Source organism: Prionailurus viverrinus, chromosome A1 (assembly GCF_022837055.1).
Source record: "Prionailurus viverrinus isolate Anna chromosome A1, UM_Priviv_1.0, whole genome shotgun sequence".
Classification (NCBI taxonomy): domain Eukaryota; kingdom Metazoa; phylum Chordata; class Mammalia; order Carnivora; family Felidae; genus Prionailurus; species Prionailurus viverrinus.
In genome coordinates, this window is record NC_062561.1 from 171,765,575 (window position 1) to 171,790,735 (window position 25,161).

Genomic DNA, 25,161 nt, shown 5'->3' on the forward strand with positions numbered 1-25,161 from the left:
AATGTAACCCTGCTCTCCAATATAAATTTGCTTTAAAAAAAATTTTTTTTTTAATATTAGAAAGAGAGAGCGCAGGGGGGAGAGGGGTAGAGGGAGAGAGAAAGAATCCCAAGCAGGCTCCATGCTCAGCGCCGAGCCCAGTGCCGGGCATGACCCCACTACCCTGGGATCATGACCTGAGCTGAAATCAAGCTCAACTGACTGAGCCACCCAGGTGCCCCAAATTTGCTTTTAATAGCCTCCAAAATTGCAGGCTTTCTCCAACTTAAGGTATGGTGCCACATGGTCTCATTGCTCTCACCTGACCTCTCCTCAGGTCCTCACTCAACTGATTAAGTCAACATGAGCATAGTATCTCCTTGGATAATTGGGGTTTTTAAAAAGCTTTATAGAGGTATAATTGCACACATGTAGTATATATATCTAGATGAGTTTGGACATATGCCATGATACCCATGATAGCATCACCAAGATCACGGCTGGGTCACAGTGCCCTCTGCTGATTCCTGGAGTCCCATGCTCATTCAGCACAAGGAAGGAAAGTCACTCAGATCTAGTACAGGATGTGTGGGCAAAATGCTGATGGAGTTCCTGTTTTCAGCACCTCATTGCTCAGTATCAACATCTTGTGAAAGTTAAGGATCCAAAGGGCATTTCAGTCAAGTGATGGCAAAAAGAGCTAGTTTCATCTCTTTTTCTCACTTAAAAATGTTAAGTGACCTAGTATTTTTTAATATGAAATTTATTGTCAAAGTGGTTTCCATACAACACCCAGTGCTCATCCCAACAGGTGCCCTCCTCAATACCCATCACCCACTTTCCCCTCCCCGCCACCCCCCATCAACCCTCAGTTTATTCTCAGTTTTGAAGAGTCTCTTATGGTTGGCTCCCTCCCTCTCTAACCTTTTTTTATTTCTCTTGCCTTCCCCTCCCCCATGGTCTTCTGTTAAGTTTCTCAGGATCCACATAAGAGTGAAAACATATGGTATCTGTCTTTCTCTGTATGACTTATTTCACTTAGCATCACACTCTCCAGTTCCATCCACGTTGCTACAAAAGGCCATATGTCATCCTTTCTCATTGCCAACTAGTATTCCATTGTGTATATAAACCACAACTTCTTTATCCATTCATCAGTTGATGGACATTTAGGCTCTTTCTATAATTTGGCTATTGTTGAAAGTGCTGCTATAAGCATTGGGGTACAAGTGCATTCCTAATATTAGAAAGAAGATGTTAGCGGGGCACCTGGGTAGCTCAGTCAGTTGAGCGTCCGACTTCAGCTTGGGTCATGATCTTGCAGTCTGTGAGTTCAAGCCCCGCATCGGGCTCTGTACTGACAGCTCAGAGCCCGGAGCCTGTTTCAGATTCTGTGTCTCCCTCTCTCTCTGACCCTCCCCCGTTCCTGCTCTCTCTCTGTCTCAAAAATAAATAAACGTTAAAAAAATTAAAAAAAAAAAAAAAGAAAGAAGATGTTAGGGAAGGTTTAGAATGTTTTCAGGGGGGTTATATTGAACTAAAACTATCTCAAGATATCATCTACATGAAAATATACTACATTTGGAAGAAAGAATGTTTACTTATTTTAAAGTTTATTTATTTTGAGAAAGGGAGGGAGAGCGTGAGCAGGGAAGGGGCAGAGAGAGAGAGAATCTCAAGCAGGCTCTGCACTGTCAGCACAGAGCCTGTTGAAGGGCTCGAATCCACAAACCGTGAGATCATGACCTGAACCTAAATCAAGAGTCAGACGCTTAACCAACTGAACCACCCAGGTGCCCCAAGAATGTTTGCTTTTAAAAATAAAATGAACAAATCAGCAGACTATAGATGCTGGAGAGGATGTGGAGAAACGGGAACCCTGTTGCACTGTTGGTGGGAATGCAAACTGGTGCAGCCACTCTGGAAAACAGTGTGGAGGTTCCTCAAAAAATTAAAAATAAATCTACCCTATGACCCAGCAGTAGCACTGCTAGGAATTTACCCAAGGGATACAGGAGTGCTGATGCATAGGGGCACTTGTACCCCAATGCTTATAGCAGCACTTTCAACAATAGCCAAATTATGGAAAGAGCCTAAATGTCCATCAACTGATGAATGGATAAAGAAGTTATGGTTTATATACACAATGGAATACTAGTTGGCAATGAGAAAGGATGGCCTTTTGTAGCAACGTGGATGGAACTGGGGAGTGTTATGCTAAGTGAAATAAGTCATACAGAGAAAGACAGATACCATATGTTTTCACTCTTATGTGGATCCTGAGAAACTTAACAGAAGACCATGGGGAAGGGGAAGGGAAGAAAAAAAAAAAAAACGGTTAGAGAGGGAGGGAGCCAACCATAAGAGACTCTTCAAAACTGAGAATAAACTGAGGGTTGATGGGGGGTGGGGGGGAGGGGAAAGTGGGTGATGAGCATTGAGGAGGGCACCTGTTGGGATGAGCACTGGGTGTTGTATGGAAACCAATTTGACAATAAATTTCATATTAAAAAAAAGAATAAAACAATTAAAAAAAATGAAATACTCAGCTGTAGCCCTTGCCCACCATTCTCCGTATCATTTAATAAGAGAATACAAGCTTCAGATATTAACAAACCTGGATTTGAAACCCAGGTCTCCTATACAATGAGTAGCTGACTTTGGACAAATGTAGCATGGAAGACATGCAGCTGCAAATATCAAAAATGGAACTTGAGAAACTCAACAGAAGACCATGGGGGAAGGGAAGAGGAAAAAATAGATACAGACAGAGAGGGAGGAAGGCAAACCATAAAAGACTCATATACAGAGAACAAACTGAGGGTTGATGGAGGGGGTGAGAGGGGAAAATTGGTGATGGGCATTGAGGAGAACACTTGTTGGGATGAGCACTGGGTGTTGTATGTAAGCGATGAATCATAGGAATCTACCCCAAAACCAAGAACACACTGTACACACTTGTATGTTAGCCAATTTGACAATAAATTATATTTTTTAAAATGCAAAAAAAGTAAAATAAAGACATCTATAAATTTTATTTTTCATTAAAAAAGTGGCAGAAAGAGAAATGACATTTTAAGTAGAGAAAACATGTCACATCACTTTCCAGGAACAATTAATGCTACATTTTTAAATGAATCCTGAAGCAATAAAATGTAAATACCATAGAATATAAGAGCGCTTCATGTTTTTTCTCTTTAAATTTATTACAGCAACTTAAAAATATATCTCTCTCCTTCAAAAACAATAACCAGCAAACTGCCTTCTTAAAAACCCATATCATTTGGCACTTTTTTTGTGACTAGAAAATGTTGGCTGTGGAAAACTAAATTGCCAGTTATTATAGTTAGTGTCCTGTAAAAAATTTGTGCTCCAGACTTTTCCCAAGTTTAAGGCTTTAACTGCTCCCAAGCCAAGGGCTTGCCCTATACAGGAATGAGTAATGGTGGCTTTAAATCATTTCATACCTAACTTTCTTAACTATAACCTCTTTGACCATTTATTTTATGAGCCGTATCTAAAGTGATGAAGTGAAGGGATATCAGGAAAGCAGGAGGAAGAGACAGTGGAGAAAAGACAGCATGTTGAGAGGTATTGCTCTTCACCACTTGGGACTAAGTATATCTGTAATTTCTGGCTTCACCCAGTCCACATTCCAGTCTCTGGTTTGCCAGTGGATGGAGTACTGCCTCGTTCTGCCATGCAAGCCCAGAATACAACACAGTACTGGGCCTGTTTCTTTGCATTCCACAATCCAACCGTACTCAACCTCTTCTTTTCCTGAACACGTGGCTAATCTTTAGGCGCTTATACTACTTACTTGAAAATTTCCAATATGTCCATAGCTTTCCATTCCCATGCTTTTGCATAATGTTCTTGATGCCCTCTCTGCCAATCTCCAAGGATAAAAGGAGAAAGCATTGCTTCTGGAATAAACCTCACCTGCTGGCAGGCCTGATGGAAGCTTCGTAGTATTTTCAGGTTTGAAATGAGGGTTTAATAAATTCACTGCTAAAAAAAAATGCACTGCTCACTAGGGCTCTTGGAAAATGCCACATCCACAACAAAGCCTGTTTTCATCATCCAGGTAGGACTGCCTGTCTCTTGGGCACCTCCCTGTGCTGTATGTCTGAGGGGGTTGACTCCCATTCTTACATATGGTGTTCTGTGTAAGTACCCTCATGGTTGAAAATAAATCTGTGTCCTGGAGATCATAGGTCTGAAATAATCTGGCCTACCTTTTTGGAAATGATATATTTCACACTTCATAATGTATGTGTTTGTTTTCATGTAAAATAATGCATAGCTTTTCAGTTGGTGTGTACCAGAACACATTGGTGATTTAGCAAATGGTCTCCAGGTATGTGTTGAGATCTGGAATGACCCCAGTCAAGTCGCCTCCAGCTTTTTAAGTATTTGTTTTGTTTTGAGAGAGAGAGAGAGAGAGAGAGAGAGAGAGAGAGAGAGAGAACACGCTTGAGTTGGGGAGGGGCAGAGAGAGAGGGAGAGAGAGAATCCCAAGCAGGCTCTGCACTGTCAGCACAGAGCCCTACACGGGGCACAATCTCCTGAACTGTGAGATCATGACCTGAGCCAAAATCAAGAGTCAAATGCTTAACTGACTGAGCCACCCAGGCATCCCAAGGCTGCCTCCAGCTTTAATCAGACCTGTCACTATACATGAGTGTGCCGCATATATTTAGGCACTTTCTGTTTGCCAGTATGTGACACATGTTGAAAAACACTGCATAGTTGGTTCCTTGCACACATCCTGTCTCCTGCGGTCGTGCATGTGAGAGGCGTGTCTCTGGATAGACAGAGCTGGGCTATTATTCATCTGTGAATCCCCTTGTTGACTGGCAAGATGGCTTGAGTACCTCCTCAGTGAGTGTCTGCTCCAGGTAATTGAGTTGAATGAAAGAGAGAGGAAAATGGATCAACCAGAGCAGACCAAATCAGACCCGTTGCTACAAAGCTGCAAAGACCCCAGAGCTTCCATTAGGCCTGCCAGGGTGTTTGGCTCACTCCAGAAGCAGTGCCTTCTCCTTCACCTCATTTTCTTCCTTTCTCCCTATGACCTCCATATTAAACTTCGACATTATTATTTATTTAAATGAATATAAGCCAAGACAATGTTATGAAAGTAAAAGGAAAAAGATACTAACCCAAGAAGGAGAGAAGAGAGGCACGCATCTTGTCCAAATGCTGCTGTTGTCCCATGGATCTGGAATTCAGAACTCAGTGGTGGTTGCCTATCTGGCGCTTGTACCTCAGGAACTTGGAGAAGGTGCCACAGTGAAATAGGAACACAGATCAGCAGTTGACAACATTGGCAAACTGGTAGTGGTGTCTCTGAGTGAATGCCATGAGGCTCTGAGGTCCTAGCCTGGAAAATCTGCTAACAAGAACCAACCATTGCTTATGGAATGAATTACTTGTCTGGATCAAAGAAGTTCAGGGGGTCCTGCTGGCTGGAACCAAAAGGAATGTCTTCTTTCCACCCTAGCTTTGCAGTCTCCCTCCAACAACCTCTTATTTGTGGAGCCTGACAGGACACTGTCACTCTAATAAGTGGAGGCATTTGAAAAAGTTTGGCCAAGACTGTTGTTTAGTTAGTGGTATACAATCTTTCTGTCTTCAAAGCCTGTTCTACTTAAGGAAACTGGCACAGTGTCATTAATATTGAACAGGAGTATTTTTGTACATCCCATAAATTCTGGGGTCTTCTGGCTGGGATTAATTAGTTACTAGCAAGCTCCTTTTCTCCACCTTGGGGAAAGATCTGTACTTGTGCAAATAAAAAAAAAAAGGTGAGCTATGAATTTTCTTATCAACTGGAGAAATCTTCTCACTGATCTGGTGCCTTGATGTGAATAGCTGTGAAAAGTTCATATCCAATTGCCCTCTAGACCTATTTGAGAAGTAGATCAGAAAAACAACCTGGCTAATAGAGGGCATGTCTCATTCATTACTGGCTTTTATTTCCTTCAGAGCCCAGCACACTTAGGAATATGGAATTATTTGTAAACTGACTTCCTGATTCACCTACTCTTCTGGTAAACCTTACTACTTCCAGAGGAGAAATATTATAGCCAGCCAGAAACTGATTGTTAAGCTACAAACTTCTCAGCTTTCAGGAAGGCAATTAAAACTTAAGGGTCCTTACCTTATGGAAAGTGCTAGCTAGCAAGGCTATAGGCAATGTCTGATAGCCCTTTCTTTTCTAAATTTTCTGTTTGGAATTTAATTTACATATATGTAAATGCACATATATTAAGTGCTCGGTTCAATAAATTTTGGCAATTGTATACATTGATGAAACTACTAAACAAACCAAGATCTGAACTTTTCTGTCACCCAGAACACTACCTCTTGTCCCTTTCCAGTGGGTTTCCCTCTTTTCTACACACAGACCTCAAAAACAAGTATCTTGATTTCCATAACCATAGTGTTGCCTGTTCTTGGATTTCACATACATAGAACCAGTGTGTACGTTGTGTCTAGCTTCTTTCACAAAACAGTGTCTTGAGATTCATCCATGGTTTTGTGTATTTCAGTAGTTTCTTCTTTTTATTGCTATTTAGTATTTCTTTGTGTGAATTCCTACAATTTATTTCTCTATAGACATTTTGGTTTTTTCTAGTTTTGGATTGTTTAAATTTCCTTTTTAAAAATATTCAGATTATTTAACTGGAGTAGACTTCACATAAAATTGTGAAAGGAGAGCGTGTATTTTTGCAAAGAGGAGGCTTCTTTAACAAAGATTCATTTCTTTTCTTAATAGAAAATAGAATTGGGTTTGTCCTGGAGGAGAGAGGATTTCAAACAGACTTCCAAAAGTTTTCAACTGTAAGGTCTGAGGTACATGGAATTCTTTTCCAAGGGGACATGTGGCATCTCCTTAAAAAGTAAGACCTTAATGATATTCATTATGATTTATTTGGGATGATTGGGATAAAATTCAGAGGCAAATGGAAGGGCCAAATCAGTATACTCCAGATGTTATTTTTTAGTCCTAAGCTGATAGCACCATGATTCTTTCAAGAAACTACTTCATTAGCTCCCCAGGTGCAGAGATGTGTGAGGCTCTCTGGTTAAATTCTCCACATTGCTTGTACAAGAACTTCAGCTTCCTTCCCCTAATATGTTGAAATTGCATCCTGTGCTTAATTTTTGTGTTCATTCCGTCATTTGTTTGTTTAATGCACATTTGAGTACCACCTCTGAGCTTTGATAGAGGTGAAGGTTGAATAAAATATACTTCTTTTAACAGTATATAAATTGATTGAGGCCTCGTGTAAAGGTCCATTATAAAAGTATTTCCAGTATAGGGGAATGGGTGGCTCAGTCCATTAAGCATCTGACTCTTGACTTTGGCTGAGGTCATGATCTCACGGTTTGTGAGATCTAGCCCTGTGCTGACAGTGCGGAGCCTGCTTGGTATTCTCTCTCTCCCTCTCTTTCTGCTCTTCCCCCACTCACACATGCCCCCCCCCCATAAATAAATAAACTTTAAAAAAAAAGCATTCCCAGTATAAAAGTATTGCTTAGTATATACTTAAGATACTAAGCATATAGGTAGTAATCATTACATTTATTTAAAAAAAATTTTTTTCAACGTTTATTTATTTTTGGGACAGAGAGAGACAGAGCATGAACGGGCGAGGGGCAGAGAGAGAGGGAGACACAGAATCGGAAACAGGCTCCAGGCTCTGAGCCATCAGCCCAGAGCCCGACACGGGGCTCGAACTCACGGACCACGAGATCGTGACCTGGCTGAAGTCGGACGCTTAACCGACTGCGCCACCCAGGCGCCCCAGTAATCATTACATTTATTATGGCAAAAACCTAGCTTGTGCTTTTCTTCAGACTGGAAGGTCACTCCATGTCCACCTTGGGGTAGAATAATCCTGTCTGCTGAACTGTGGCATCGGTGACCTAACATTTAATCTTTGTTACTGGCTTTTCTCCTCCTACCCGTTAATGTCTGTCCAGGGAAGGATGGGTGACTGACTCAGATGATAGGAGAAGGGATTTTGTAAGTTCAGCTCAGTTCCTTTTCCCATTTCTCTGCTTTAGAGACTGTCATTGTCTAGTTTGCCATATGGTAATGGCCTGCCTCTAGAGAGTGAGGACAGTGAGAGGGCTGAAGTCAACTGTTCTGCTAGGAATTGGTGAGCCAAGTGAGTTTAGTTCAAGAGAAAAGTATTGGAAAGACCATTTGGCTCCAGCTCTAAAGCCATGTTTTCCAGTCAAGTTTTCCAGTGAAGAAAGTAGATATTTTGAATATATTATCTTGAAGTGTACTGTGTTTCCTAAACTTTTATCTTTTACCTAATTTAATTTGTATTAAGGTGGGAAAGCGGGGTATGATAAAATGTAATTTAAAAAAATTGAAAGTCTAGCTCTCATACAAATATGTGATAAGCACATATGAAAGATATATTATTCACTCATTAGTGGTGGAACTATCAGGAAAGTAAAGCTAGTTAAAAGGGAATATGAAATTGAAGAAAAGTAAAAGAAAGACTGCTAAATAAGTTAGATATAAAAGTAGTTCATGTTTTACAGAGCAATAAATTTCAAACTTTGGGATATCTTTTCTTCTAAAAAGAAATTATTTTATTTCTACTGAACAAAACAAGTTGCAATTTATCAGTCTTCTCCAAGTAAACAACTCTGCAGAATTGGGGGCCTTAGTCAAAAGTAAATAGTATGTCAAAGTATCTTCTCTTATATCATCATATGATCCTTGTTGACAATGTAGCTTCTTAAACAATGATCTAGTATGGCTTCCAGAAGGAATGAAATAATCTTATTGTCATATTACCAAGTCTGGAGACTTTTTCTTCCTTAGCAGTTATTGTTTATCAAGATACCACAAATTCTGGAAGACAAGCACTCATTGAACAAAAATAAAAGAAAACACCTTGGGTTGGCATGTGGCCAACTGAAGGCAGCTGTCACTAACTGGACACCTTAACTACCACAAAAAAATTTCCTAAAACTAATCCATATTCAATAGCACCTGTTATGGACTGAATGTTTGTGTTCCCCCAAGTTCATACGTTGAAATCCTGATTCCCCAGTGTGATGGTATGAAAAAGTGGAGTCTTTGGGAGATAATTAGGTCTGGAGGGTGGAACCCTCGTGATGAGATTAGAGCCCTTGTTAGAACACATGAGAGCTTGCTTCCTCTTTCTCTGCTCTGCTGTCTGAGGATAAAAGAAAACAGCCATTTGCCAAACTGGAAGAGGCCCTTCACCAAATACCAGACCTACTGGTATTTTGATCTTGGGCTTCCTCACCTCCGGAACTATGAAAAATAAATGTCTGTTGTTTAAGCCACCCATCTATGGTATTCTGTTATAGCAGCCCAAATTGACTAAGGCAGCATCTTTATGGTGATTGATTTGGGACAGAAATCTTTACCTTTTAGATAAGTAAGTTGCAAAATGTGCCTTCAGATTCTTAAATTGATTGACCTGTTTCGTGGAGTTATTTACTGCCTGGACCATAGCATGTGTTTATGTAGGTGTTAGGCTCTGCTTTTATGGCCCATATGAATACTAAGAAGAATCTGATATAAATTATGGCTTTATTGTCGGTCATTAATGTTTAGCTCTTCTAACAAAAATGGACTAGAAAGTTTCCGTTTCTTCTTGAAACCACACCTGGTTTCTATGCCATAAACATAGACCGAACATTTTTCTACCTCTTAGCCATACCTGGAAGCGATAGAGCTGTTGATCTAAAAAATGTATCTAGTCATCCACTTAAAGATAAGTGGAACTAGGACACTAAACCATTTTATGCCATTTTGTAATGGAATGTGTTCTGTCAACTGCCTATTCCTAGTAACTCAGAGAATCACAATTATTTTTAGGAAAAAGATTCTGAGGGAGCAGTAATAGCCTGGTATCTATTTAAAGATGAAATAGCTAGGCTCTTTGATTGTTTCTTTTTATGGTATCAGGAATTGATAGCAGGGGTATAATCAGAAATTGTATTATGATTCAAAACAGTGAAGAAAGTCTTAAATAACTTTGTAATTTTCTCAATTGTAATAGTTCAGTTATACGATATTTTGTCCAAGATCCTTTTGTACCTTTCATAGAATATTCAGTTGATAAATTTGGGCTAGCATACTGTGTGTAAAGTTGGTATAGATTTACAAGGAAATGCCTAAAGAAATTCAACGTTGTGCTTTTGAAATAGGAGAATGATTGCATAGTACGGTGTGTCTGAGAAGCAGGCTTAAGGTATAGATAGATATTAATATATAGGCTGTGTGCTTGGCTTGCATTAAAATTATTTTATATACTTATTTTACCGAGATGCATCAAGCTACATTCAAAGCTTGACATTTCCCTTTTCTTATGGAAGACAGTGGAAAGGAGCATTGTTAAAGCGAAAGGTGCAAATTTTCCTCTTTATTTAAGGATATTAAATTTTGTCAGAGAGAGTGAGATAAAAAGCAAGCAGATGGGAAACACTTACCTCTGTTAAGAGGTAAGTAAGTTGGTAACCCATGAGGGATGTTACACAAATAAAGGAAGCAGAGAATACGTGTGTGGACACAGAAAGTGACGGAGGGAACAAGTAGACACGAAGTATTTATACTACACTACCAATAGATGAGACCCTCCGTATTTGTGAGATCTTAAATCAACCATGTGGCACGCATTCCGGCCCTGCCTATTCTCTGCCAGATTACAGACCATAGCTCTTCATGAGAATAATTGGCGAGCTGCACTGTGGCCATAGGCACTTACCCCTAGAATAGCTTGCCTATTCTGTAGTGTACTTACAGGCAACCGTTGCATCAAGGTAATTTCCTATGTGACATCAGGAGTTGAGAGAAAAGATATTTCAAAATGTTGGAACACTTTTCATATACCTCAGGCAATTAGTTTTATGTTTGTATCCCTTTACATTTTCTCCCATCTTTTATAAATTTTTCTCTATAAAACACATTGCTGATTCTTAAGTGAATCATTGATGGTAATGGCATTTATCGTCCCTTCAGAGGTTTGGATCTGCAAGCTTCCTCTTCACCTAATTGTATGTTTTATGTCCCTTTTTCTCCCTCCCTCACCCCTTCTTCTTTCTGTCCCTTCTTTCCTTCCTCCTTCTTTCCTTCCCCTCTCTCTCTCTCCCTCACTCTCACTCTCTTTTTCTTTCTATTTTTCTCTCTTCTTCCTGTCTCTCTTCTTTATTTCTTTTGATCTCTTTGCTGCTTCTTCTACATGGTTTATTTTAGAGGTGTCTTAAGGTCTTTTAATGGGATAAGCACAGCAAAATAGTATTTATGAAAATAGGTGAAAAAGAATAATGAAAATCTTGGGTGGAGATACAGCATGAAACTAAAAATACTACACACCACAGAGCTTGCCCTGTTCAAGTTGAGCCACAAGCTAAGTTCTAAGCCTTCTGGATTTAATGTGAAAAGGAGAAACTGATCAGTCACTACATTCCCAGTTCTCAGGCACAGAACTGGTTTGAACAAAATTGGATGCTGTTAGTAAGAAATAAAAGGTCACTGGGTAGGAAACTAGAAGTTTCTGCCACATTCCATCCCTTTGGCTTTGTAACATTTATGTATACCCTTCGTCCTATAAATTGAATACTTTCCCAGCCCCTTCCCAAGTTAATCAGTCATACAGTGTGTGATATTTCTTCAGAAATAGAAATACAGTTCCCTCTAAAGGTTAGTAGGCCTTCAGTCTCTTCCAGTCAATTCTACATGTGAACAACCACTGCCAGAGATCTTCTGAGTTACAATGTTAAGGCCTGAGAAATATTGGTTCCTAGTGACAAGTCTTTATTTTCCATACATCTTTCTCTCCTTTTAACTTAGTTGCCATTATCAATGTGAAATAATAAATTTGGAGGAAAGGAAACACGTTTTATCCCTTTTTACTGGCAGGTTTACTTCCTTTGTCTAGTAGAGAACATGAAAAAAGAACTGAGAACCCAATACCAGCCTCTGGTAAGGCCACTGCTTCAGCTCTGGTAGGAAAGGCTTCAGTTTGGGTAAGAAATCACATCATAGGCTTCTCAGACAACTTAGGTTCAGGCTGCAGGCAGAGACCTGCTCTCTTAGGTGTCAGACTAACCAGCTCTTGTCTGAATTCATCTTTATCAGGCAGGACTTTGCAAAAATCATCAAATAAATAACTCACATATTTTGAATTTTCCTATAATTTCCTCAAATACTAGAGCTGGCATAAACTCAAAGTCTGGGCATGAAATCAAATGTTTAATCACCACATAAAAAAGATGATCAAATTTCCAGCTTGAAATGGGGGGGACCTAGTAGTCTCTCTCTCTACTCTTCTTTACCTGGAAAATTCACATTTTTGTTTTTTTTATGTGCAACATTCTGCTAGGTCCTGCATTTTGCATCTGTGAATAATACACATACAAGTAGCAGAAAACTTACTACAATGGCCTAATCAGATAGGTATTTGTATTGGGAGGCTCAGGCTGCCATAACAAAAATACCACAGACTGGGTGGCTTAACCAACATTTTTTTTTTCTCATCCTTCTGGAGTCTGGGAAGTCTGAAATTAAGGTGCTGGTTGATTAGGTTTCTGGTAAGAGTTCTTTTTCTGGCTTGCTGATGGCTGCCTTCTCTCTATCCTCACATGGAAGGGGTAAGGAGATATCTTTCTCTCTCTCTGTAAGTCCAATTAAACTTTGATTTCATGCATAGAGAGAAACATATCTTTTCCTCTCCAGAGGTGACTAATTCTATCCGGTTAGGGTCCCACCCTTATTACCTTGTTTAATCTTAATTATTTCCTAACGGTCCCATTCCCAAATCCTGTCACACTGGGGATTAGGGCTTCAGCATATGAATTTGGGAGGGGGGACATAATTCAGTCCAGAATTAGGTTCTCCCTCTCCCCACTTCTAGAGGAAAGGATTTCAGGACTGGTGTAGTAGCTCCATGATGTCACCACTGTCTCAGGCTCCGTCTGTTTCCCTACCTTAGCTTATGTTCTCTTCCACTGGCCACAAGATGCTTACTTCACATGTTCTCAGCTTGCTGGCAGAAAGATGATGAAAGGTTGTATGTTTATCAGAAAGCAGATTTTTTTTTCCCCAAGACATTCTGAGCAGAGTCTTACATCCCATTGGTGAGAATTGTGTCACAGGGGGAGACCCCTAACTGAGGGGGTAGAGTGTTAAACATTGAGTTTTGTAACTTGGGATAATTTTACTTGAAACAAAATTGGAATTCTATTAGTGAGGAAGAAGCAGTGAATGGATGTGGAGAAGGCAGCTCTCAGTGTTTGTCACAGTGTTCCTTAGGCGGATAATAATACCCAAAGCATAATTCAGCTAAAAAAATCTGGAGTGGGGTGCTTCTAATATAACATATTATGGATATATAACCTTTTATATTTTTATTTCATCCGCAGGAGTATTTTAAAGTTTTCTCTGTAAATATCCCTATAAATATTTTTTCTGTATTAAGGCACAGTTTGAACCACCATGGCTTTCATATTCAGGCCCAGCATCAGATTTTAGTAGCTAGTACTGTTCTCTACTTAAAAGAAATAAGAAGAAAAAGGTGGCTGAATCTATGTATTTGGGGCCAGAAAAACAAAAATAAAAACATGTCTTCCCTCTCATAAATCACAATTACCTTCTGAGAGGAGAAGGTACTCTGCATTGGTTCTCTGTAGAAGTCTCCTCCCAATGCAAGGACTGAGCTACAATATCACATTTCGCCAGTAGGTGACACCACCACCTAACACATGAAGGAAGATTCCTGACTAGAAATCCCTCCAGTTTGAGACACTAATTGTTTACAGTCCTTATTTGCTTATAGATCTCTCATTTTCTTTTCAAGACTCTGATAGAATTGGATCAACATTCTGAGTGAGATGATAGCCTGCTGATGCAATAAACTAAACTAAATACGGGACAAGTGCAACACCTCTCGTAGGTAAGGAAGCTTTAAAACAAATAAGAGATCTCAATATACAATGCTTTGCCTCCCTGATAGTAACCAAACAAGGGCTTAAAAGGATGGGGAAGTAGAGGATGTTGGGTGAAGGATACTTAATGGTATATTTTGGGGATTTCCTCCTGGAATGCCAAAGATTACATCTGTAGCAGCCCACTCCACCTACACATAGGCTCTACATGAATAATCTTATCTATTGGAAAAGTGACTGTGGAGTTGCTTCGTAAGTTTTTCCAGGGAAAGAGATGTGTGTGTGCACGCACATGTGTGTATGTATGTGTGTTCATTTTGGGAAGCAGGGAGTAGAAAGGAAAAGTCAGAATGTTTGAAGCTTATCTTTTACTCTGAAAACATTTGATTAAAAATTGGCCATTACATCGTTGGAAAAATAGGAAACATATCACTTTGATTTCTATATATGTAATTTACATGTATGTAGCACCTATTCTAAGCTATATGCTTCACACACAGCCTGCTTCAAATTTTATCTCTTTACCTAATCTCATTAAAATGTTGGTTAATAGTTTATAACTTTTCACCAAAAATTGTGGAAATTACTGAAATTATTCCTAGATATAAAAAAATGTTTTCCCAAGTCTGAAGATGGTCATTTTCTAATTGTGTTTTTTTTTTAGAAGTCAAACTGTACTATGAGTTGCTCAGAGTCATCTTTTATTTCCACAACAAAATGTATCCGTGGCATTTACTATTAAAAATATCGTATTGGAATCAGGGCTCAGTCGATAGTTTAAGTTAACCAGAAAGCAGCAATAAGGGAGGCTGTCGCCATCCTCCATTTTTTACCTATTCTAGTTGTTTTTCAGACAAGTTTCAGTGAGCTGACTATTAAGCTGTGTCTTCTTGGGTTGGGAGGCCAGGTCTATTTCAAGGCTGTTTTAAGCCTGTTTCAAGGATGTTTCATGGCTGCTGTGCCATACACATAAACACAGGAACAGACTGATAACTGAACAATAATAAGAACCATGGTAAAATAATGTACTTAAAATAAAATGCATAATTAAAAAAAAGGGGGGGGGCACCTGGGTGGCTCAGTTGGTTGAGCGTCCAACTTCGGCTCAGGTCATGATCTCACAGCTCGTGAGTTCTAGCCCTGCATTGGGCTCTTTGCTGACAGCTCAGAGCCTGGAACCTGCTTCAGATTCTGTGTCTCCCTCTCTCTCTGCCCCTACCCCACTTGCATTCTGTCACTGTCTCTCTCAAAAATAAACATTAAAAAAAAATTAAAAAAACAAAAAAAAATGTTGGTTAATGGTAAGATGAAGCAGAGTCTCAAAGGTATCATCAGAGGGATCGGCAAGTGAAGACTAGATTCTAATGACAGTCCTACCACTGCCCCAACTAAATATAGTTACCTTGGGGAAGTTGCTTAATTTGTTAGACTTTAGTATTTTTTGGGTGAAAGCCTATGAAATTGCTATTTTTGTAGATAAATAAGAGGTCAGCAATTTAATGAGACTGTTGGACCAGTATGACCACATGACACATCATGTCTATTATTTTCCATAATTATAATTTGATAACCACCATGATCTCCATGATCAGTGGTGATGAGGATGCAAGATCAGAGAAGTCAGTTGATCTCTTGGAAGCTACATTACTTAATGTCTCTGTGGGATGATTCCACCCAACCAGAAGCATGCTAAGAGGATTTTCTCTTGTGAGTGCCAGGTCAGAGCCTTTAAACTTGTATACAAAAAGCAAGAAAACATTAAGTCTTAGAATAGCATACTGTAGTCTGGACATGTGACAGATTTAAAGTATGAGGGCAGAGAACCCAAGGGAATTGATCTGAATTTTATTTTCCTTTTGCCTTCCATCCCAATTACAATACCATTTCTAGGATTGGCTGTCTCATGGAAAGCCCACAGATCTCTTTGTTGTTATCAGGATGGGAAGCCTAATGTTTTAGGATTCGGTAATTATCTTTCCATCAGCATTTCCCCCAGGGACTGACTGCAGTATTTAGAAAACTCTCCTTAAGGAAATGAAGTTGTTCTGATTTAAAAGTTGTGGTTTCTACTGGAACTTGTGTGGTCTCTAGCATCAGAAGTTTAGGCAAGGAAGCAAGGGGAAGGAGCAAGTGGGCTTCTAGCCTCCAGAGCTGTGAGAAAATGAAGTTCTGTTGTTTAAGCCACTCAGTATGTGGTATTTTGTTGTAGTAGCCTGAGCAGACTAATCTAGCAATGAGTTCATTGGGAGAAAAAATCAGAACCCAGATTGAGGTAGTAGCTTTGGGTTTAGAGAAAGAGACAAACTAATGAAGTATAGTAAACAGGATTTAGTGATCTATTGCATTAGAGGTGTAAGAGAGAAGGAGAAGTCTAGGCCAACCCCAAGATTTCGTATCTGGGTAGATACGATTTCACTGAAAGAAGTGGTGAACTTGTGAGTGTGTGTGCATGTGTGCATGTATGTGTATGTGTATGTGTGTATTAGTTAGCATAAGGCTAAGAAGCTATAAAAAACAAAGACGCCCAGTAATTTTTCTGTTGTTTACAAAGATAGACCTTTATTTCTCATATATCAGTACAAGATCAGCATTCCAGATTGGTGGGTACCCCTGTTTCTCAATGACCCAGGTTCCTAGGTTGCTTCTTCATCCCTCAAAGCCTTGTCATCATCTACATGGTTGAAGGGGGTTGCCACAGATTCCAGCTGTTGCAAATGTGAGAGAAAATGAAATATGGAGGAAACAGATCTGTACATCATAAGTCTCAGAGCTGGAAGTGGCACAATCACATCTGTTCACATTGCTTTCAAGAGAAATTGACAATGTGGTCACAACTAACATTAAGAAAAGCTAGGAAATTTTGTATGCCTGGGAAACCCCATGCCAAGCTAAAATTCTATTTTCTTTTTTTTTTTAATATGAAATTTATTGTCAAATTGGTTTCCATACAACACCCAGTGCTCATTTCAACAGGTGCCCTCCTCAATGCCCATCACCCACCCTCCTCACCCTCCCACCCCCCCATCAAACCTCAGTTTATTCTAAGTTTTTAAGAGTCTCTTATGGTTTGGCTCCCTCCCTTTCTATAGAAGGAAAAGGTTGGGGCACCTGGGTGGCGCAGTTGGTTAAGCGTCCGACTTCAGCCAGGTCACGATCTCGCGGTCCGTGGGTTTGAGCCCCGCGTCGGGCTCTGGGCTGATGGCTCAGAGCCTGGAGCCTGTTTCCGATTCTGTGTCTCCCTCTTTCTCTGCCCCTCCCCCGTTCATGCTCTGTCTCTCTCTGTCCCAAAAATAAATAAACGTTGAAAAAAAAAATTTAAAAAAAAAAAAAAAGAAGGAAAAGGTAATGGATTTTGATGGGCAGTAAGCAATCTCTGCCATAGTAAGTGAAGATGGCTAACGATAAATATTTAGGAGCCATTAAACTATGAGAATGGAGGGGCACTTGGGTGGCTCAGTAGGTTAAAGCACCCAACTCTTGATTTCAGCCCAGGTCATCATCTCTCTGTCATGAGATCAAGCCCTGAGTCAGCTCCTTGCTGGGCGTGGAGCCTGCTTGAGATTCTCTCTCTCCCATGCCCTCTGCCCTCTCTGTCTCTCTCTGTCTCTCTCTCTCTCTCAAAAAACACAAAAACAAAAAAACTATGAGAATGGAGGAGATCTCAAGAGACTGGGCATAGATGAGAAAATAATGCACAAAAGGAAACACCAAAATTTTGAAGAGGAGCCCATGCAGGAGATCAAGAAGAACTGGACACGTCCTTATCTTTTCAGGCAGACATTTATCATTCTTTTAGTCTACCCAGCATCTAAGCACTCTTCCTATGTTTGAGGAATTTCTCACTTCACGAATTTTGGTAGGAGGAGAACCATCTCCAGATAGATGTGATGAGGCCAGGTACTTCTCTCCCAGCTGTCATTGTATCAAGTGTGTAAGCATATGATGTAACTCTGCCAACCAGGTGTGTCTACTCAATCTCTAAGTTGCAACCTAGTAAGATAGAGCATGGGAAACTGGGGAATCCCTTAGCAACAGTGGTAATTGCAGTGGTATGGAGTATCCAGGGCAGCCCTGCAGTAGTAAGTACTTAGGGCAGTGTCCACACCCAGTGCTGGTGATGTTGGCTATACAAGCTAAAGTATTGGTGCTTGTGACAATAATGATAGCATTGGTATCTCAAGCAGGTTACTTCTGCTGGATTATTTTAAGTATTGCTCCTGTCTGCATAGCCTGTGACCTACCTTCTTCTGCTTCTTAGATTCCTCAGATCAATGCAATAGCATTGCAATAAATTCCCCCCTTCTTTTCCTTAAAAAAATACAATCTCTTTCTTGTATATCTTTTTTCAAATGCAAATTTTGGTTTGTCTTTTCCTTTTTAGAAGTCCAGTGAGTATGTTTTAGAATATTATCTAAGAAGGAAGCATTTTTCCCAGAAAATTTTGAGGATCTAGATATGTCTAAAATGATATGCATGTGCATAATGTAGGTCATGAGATGTATGTTGTAGTTGGGTACAAAACCCTTCCCATGTTCAGGCAGGCAAACCCACAAATCATTATTATTTAGAAAATGTTGTAGGTTTTGTTTTTACTAATACAGGCTGGTGGTTTTGTAGGATTACATGAACATTGATTTAGATCACAAGAGAAGCTGGGCAAGTTCTTTCAGCAGCGGTTAAGTAATGGGAAGTGCAGAAGAAACGCTAAGCTGCTAATGATGCAAATTTCAAACGTGATTTAAAATTCATTTTCCCCATCAGTTGATGGTATGAGAAGTTAACCTATTCCCATGGGAATAAGTATATACTTTATAATTACAGATTTCATATTTCTTTATCCATTTCTGGGCTTAACTGTTAAGATAAATTCTTTCTGATTAGAAGGACACAGATTTAAATAGAGATAGAAGATAGCTGATTATTCCATCAAAACCGAACTCTATTGTGGCATTATGATTATTTTTTAAAAACTTACTCTTTATGTTCCTAACTTCTTACCTTCTTCTAACTCTTTTTTCTACCTTCATTTACCAAGAACCTAAAAAAAATTTTTTTTAAATGTATTTATTTTTGAGAGAGAGAGAAAGCGCGAGCGTGTGCAAGTACAAGTGGGGGAGGGGCAGATAGAGGGAGACAGAGGATCGAAAGCAGGCTATGTACTGTGAGTGCCCGATGTGGAGCTCGAATTCATGAACCTCAAGGTCATGACCTGAGCGGAAATCAAGAGTCATCCACTTAACCATCTGAGCCACCCAGGTGGCCCAGTTACCAAGAACTTTTAAAGTGGGCATCACTTCTCTATTTCTCATTCCCATCATTGGTCCTTTGTAAGTTATCCAACCATTCTCTTCATTTTTCATTTGAAGAAACTGAATAATTTTGGAAGTTTATGTATATGCTTATTTACTCAACAAGGCAGTCTTAGCTGTGAAGTTAGAGGCCTTTAATATGTTTGGGTTTTGAATGAATGAATGACTGAATGAAACAACAAACTGTAGGTCATGGGTGAGGTCCAACAGGGGAGGATTGAAAAAAGAAATTTACTTCTAGCCATTGCTATTCTGTGTCTGAATTCCTAGTCTGAAATTTACCCAATCACTGCTCCTGTCTCTCTCTCTCTCTATCTCTCTCCCACCCCTTCTCTCCCTCTCTCCCTGTCTCTCTCTCTTTTATTTAACTTCATGCCTGGCATGGAGCCCAGTGCAGGGCTTGAACTCACGACCCTGAGATTATTACCTGAGCTGAGATTAGGAGTTGAACACTTAACCAACTGAGCCACCCAGGTGCCCCTCACTGCTTCTCTTATATGGAAATGAGAATATTACTTTTAGGATATAATGACTAAGAGTGGAGCTGGGCTTATGCCCCAGGGATCTGAGTTCATACCCATTATTATAATTTAGGCTGCTCCCTATCCATCAATGAGGTGGGGGTGGGGCATCAGTCCACAGCACAACCTTAGGGAGAGTTCTTGCTGCACACCTGTCACACAGCCTTTGATGCTCTCCACCTCCACTCCACCCCACCTCATGAGTTTTGTAAGCCTTTGAAGTCAGAACATCTGGCAGCCTACATGGATGGCACCTAGAATTATGTTGCTATTTTGATTCCCTCCAGTGCACAGTTCAGTTCTCTTCACCTAAATATTTCTCTACCTTGAGGCTTTACTGAAAAATAGTTTCTTATCCTTGAGTATCCCTAAAACTTCATTGGCTTCCCAGTTATTTCTAATATTTATTTTTATTATCTAAAGACTGTTGGAAAGAGTTTTGAAAATAGAAACAGGCTCCTGGCAATTCGTTTCTATCCTGCTAAAGACCTTATGAAGTTTATCTAGTAAAATTACTGGCAAAAATGAAAACATGGACTTTATACAACTTACAGCAGGCAAAAAAAATATTCCAATGATGTAAATGTCTCAATACTGGTAGATAACCTTGATTATCAACAGGGACTTTGATATCAACTATATCAACAGGGACTTTAAGCCTTCCTCCTGCCTCAGTGCTAGAATCCTGAGAAATCTGGGGCAGGGTTGGGGGGTGCTTTGCTCTTGATTGAATCATTGCAGAGGTTATTGCTGATGACATTCAGGACCACAATTCAGTGTTTTTTGAAACACCATTCAGTGTAATTATTTTTTATAAGAATTAAGGAGAGAAAGATAAATAGGAAGGAAAAGATGAAGGAAAGGAAAGGAGGCTGAGAAGAGGAAAGGCACTGAGGAGGAAAGGAGAGTTGGGAGAGAAGACGCAGGAACAGAGGGAAGAAGATGGAGAAGAGACAGAAGAAAAAATGTCAGAAAGATGATAACTATTATTCTTATAGAATTCCAGATGCAGATTTCTGTTCCTGTTAGCCTAGGCTGCCTTGCATTAGCTCCAGAACTGAAAGAATTGGCCTCTTTTATGAGAATCTCAGCTTGCCTTTTTGGCTTTAAACAAGTAAGGGGAAATTTTGCACAATGTTTTAGGGTCTTTGTTGTTCCTCATCGGAGATGAGGGTCTCCGATCTTTGCAGGCTTGTTGGGGTCCAAACAGTTATCTCAGATAAAAGTAATTTTATGTCTCAACTTTTGCTTTTATATTGTGTCCAAAACAGGTTTGGATAATACATCTGGCTCATTGGGATGATCTGCCTCACTCAGACCAGAAAAGCTTGTGTCTCCTATACATTAGACTGTAGTTTTGGGTGTAGTTTTTTTAGAAATATGTTGAACTTACTAGGAGTTAAGAAATGGGGCTTATACTCTCAATCCTTGGGCTTAGTAACTGTTAGTAACTTGGTTTTGGGCAGTTCACCTAAGCTCCCTGGTTCATTTGAGCATCCATACCATGATCAAATTGAATTAATCCTCCTCATTTTGAACATTACACAATTGAATGATTTCAGACATTTCTTGAGATTCCATACATGTCAGGTTTGAGGAGACCTAGGCCATACAGAAACGAACACAGTAGCTGTACATTGTCCTAGAAAGTGTGGTGAAGAGCACAGTTTCTAGAAGGCCTAATTTAAATGCCAGTACTTTCAGTTAACCTTAGGCCACCTTAATTAATCCTTATTCCAAACTTAATCTTTGTGTCTTAAGAGGAAAAAAATGGTAATATAACTAATCCTAGTTTAAGATCAATCCTTGAAAGGGTAGGAGTAACCTGGCTCTTCCCTGACCTGTGTCCAGTCCAGTAAAGAGGGCGCATACTGTCTCCGTTCCTTTCTTCCAGTTTGCTGTAACACTGAGACCACCTCACCTGCTGCAAGGTTGCTGCTGCCCTCACCGAAGCCATCCTTTACTTTGTTATTGTGAAATTCAGGACATTTTTTTCTGGCCTTGCTGATTTTTTTCTGTGGTGTGTGCTACAGTCTTCTACTTCCTCTTTCTTTTTAAAAAAAAATTTTTTTTTAACGTTTATTTATTATTGAGAGACAGAGCATGAGTATGGGAGGGGTAGAGAAAGGAAGAGACACAGAATCCAAAGCAGGCTCCAGGCTCTGAGCTGTCAGCACAGAGCCCGACGTGGGTCCGAACTCACGGACCACGAGATCATGAAGTGAGCCGAAGTCAGACAGTCAACCGACTGAGCCACCCAGGTGCCCATACTTCCTCTTTCTTGAAAATATTCTCTTGATTTCTGAAACACCTCTCTTTCCAGGTTTTCCTCCACCCCCTCAGGTCATTTCTCCCCTATTATTCTTAGTCTCTTTTCTATAAATTTCCCCACTAAATGTTGGTGTGCTTTTGGGTTCTTTCCTAGCAATTCTTATCACTCTCTGTACTCTCTCTCTTTAGAAGGTGTCACTTGGGCTGTCTCTAACAACTATATCTCCTAAAGAATCCTGTGTTTATCTCTTTTTTTTAAGCAAATCCTTGTATTGAAGGCTGACTTTAGATTCATTACAGCAAGGGAGCTGCTCTACTACCAACAAAACCCTGACATTTTTTTTAAAATTTATGTTTATCTCTTTTTCATGGAATTTCTCATAAACTGTATTTATTATTTAAATTAAAAAAATTTCATCAAGGTTATACATACATATGACTTAAACAGTTGTACAAGCTTTTCATGAAAAATATGCCCTACTGTTCAAACTCAACTACTTTCAACTCTTTTGGTTTCCTCACCTAGTTCTTTTTTTTTTTTTTTAAATTTTATTTATTTATTTTGAGAGAGAGAGGAAGCACAAGCAGAGAAAGGGCAGAGAGAGAGAGGGAGAGAGAGAGAATCCCAAGCATACTCCATGCTGCCCACACAGAGCCCAACACGGCACTCACTTCCACAAACTGTGAGGTCATGGCCTGAGCCAAAACTAAGAGTTGGACGCTTAAATAATGAGCCACCCAGGCGCCCCGTTCTCACTTTGTTCTAACTCCATATCCCCAAATGATGAGCTTCTACTGCTTTTACTGCTATTTCTTAATTTCTTAGTCTTATTTCTGTGGAAAATAAGACTTTTTTCCCCACTCCGTCCGCAGCCCACCAAATAAACACACACACATCCACACACACAGAGATCTTTGACATTCCTTCTGATGTACATATAACATAGTGGTACTATATGGCTGACAGCTGAGCAATATAAAGTTTTTGTTTCTCATGGAGAAGAGAGTAAAAGTCTTTTTTCCCTAGTTTCCTTAGTTTTCTGTGTAGCTATCACTAAATCATCAGCACACTCTTTAACTTAAAAATTTCTGTCAGTAATTCAAACTTAATAGATATTTCTATGAATTTCATCTCTTTTTGCTTCCTCTCTTGGAGCCAACTATTCTCTTGTCAAAATTTGAAGTGATTTCTCTCTAAGCTTGTAGCTCAGCTGCAATTCTAGGTTCACAATCATTGTGTAGATTCGCTTTGCCTCTCATTGTATTGGATTCTCTATCTTATGTATCCCATGTTTTCTGCTTTCTTACTTTGTTGTCTTTTTTTAAAATTTTTTTTTTTTTTTTTCAACGTTTATTTATTTTTGGGACAGAGAGAGACAGAGCATGAACGGGGGAGGGGCAGAGAGAGAGAGGGAGACACAGAATCGGAAACAGGCTCCAGGCTCTGAGCCATCAGCCCAGAGCCCGACGCGGGGCTCGAACTCACGGACCGCGAGATCGTGACCTGGCTGAAGTCGGACGCCCAACCGACTGCGCCACCCAGGCGCCCCGACTTTGTTGTCTTTTAATGGAATATCTCTTTTTAAAGCTTCCTAAGAAAGGATCAGTATGGAGATATACATGTGAGACTTTGAAAGTCTCAAAACATCTTTATTCCATTTTGATATTGTGGTGGTATTTCATTTAGTTGAGTCCTTTGTTATTTCATGTTGGTTGATAATGTTTTTCAAATATGCTATATTCTTATTGATGCTTTCTTCTTGTTCTATAAATTATTGGGAGGAAGGCATTACAATTTCTAACTGTTACGAGTTTGCCCATTTCCCTTTTTGGTTCCGTTTTTGCTTCTTGTATTTAGAATCTCTGTTATTAGGTACATACACATTTAGGATCATTGTGGTCTCTTGATAAATTGCTGGATTTTAACTGTTCTTTAGTTCTTCAGTGTTTAGTCTGCTGTTAACCCTATCCAGTGAAATTCTCATTTCAGGTATTTTGTTATTCACTTCTGGTAGTTCGGTTGGGGACTTTTTTTTATGGCACCACATTTATTGATAAATGTATTGCAGAAAGAAAGGCACATAGGTTATATACATGGATAGTTTAAAGAATAATAGTGAAACAAATAACCCATGTCCTCACCACCCAGCTTCAGAAATAGAACATTGTAATTCCTCTGTGTATCTCAACCTATGATAGTCCCTTGCTTTCGTTAGAGGTTTTCACATGCATGTGTGTTCCTAAATGATACTTTAGCTTTTCCTTATTTGACCTTTTATATAAGTAGAATCACATAGTTTTCCTTTTGTGATGTAATTTTTATTTTGTGTTAGATGTTGGTTTCAAAGATACATCCATGTTGATGTATGCAGTTGATTTATTTTTGCTATTTACTAATTCATAATTTAAATATAACCAAATTTAGGGACATGTGGGTGACTCAGTTGGTTAAGTGTCTAACTTATCTCGGGTCATGATCTCATGGTTCATGAGTTTGAGCCCTGCATCTGGCTCTCTGCTCTCAGTGCACAGACCACTTGAGATCCTCTATCCCGCTCTTTCTGCCCCTCCCCTGCTTGCATGCTCTCTCACCCTCAAAAGAATAAAATAAAATAAAATAAAATAAAATAAAATAAAATAAAATAAAAATAAACCAAATTTATCCAGTCATTTTTGTGAATATTGGAATGTCTCCAGCTCTTTGCTATTATGGAAATGGTTCATGTGTAACTGTTCTATGCCTTGGATAAGAGTTAATGAAACAGAGAATGTACTTGTTCAGATGTACAGTGTAATGACAAACAGTTGATGTTCCCATTAACGGGCATAATGGGTCCTGTTATTCCTCATCTCTCCAACCTTTTCATTGTCATTCTTAAAAGTTTGCCCAACTGTGAGGTGTGAAAATTTGTTGCATTCTGAGTTTAATTTGCATTTAACTTATTACTAATGACATTGAGCATCTTTTAAAATCTTCATTGGACATCCATATTTCACCTCCCATGAAATGCCTATTTATGTATTTTTGGCCATCTTTTAACATCTGTTTGTGAAAATTACTTACTGGTTGCACATACCACCTCCCGCTTTAGTTCTTTTCCTTCTTTTCATAATGTCTTTTTTTTTAA

At 39.4% G+C, this 25,161-nt stretch overlaps 1 long non-coding RNA gene across 1 annotated transcript in view; it reads left to right on the top strand.

Annotated features, from left to right (window-relative positions):
* Positions 1–6,776: 6,776 nt before the first annotated feature.
* Positions 6,777–25,161, top strand: part of LOC125161819 (uncharacterized) — a 78,159-nt gene continuing 59,774 nt past the window's right edge. The window contains exons 1-2 of the long non-coding RNA XR_007150771.1: positions 6,777–6,887; positions 13,845–13,940. This is a non-coding gene — a long non-coding RNA (uncharacterized LOC125161819). The remainder of the gene's footprint in view (positions 6,888–13,844; positions 13,941–25,161) is intronic.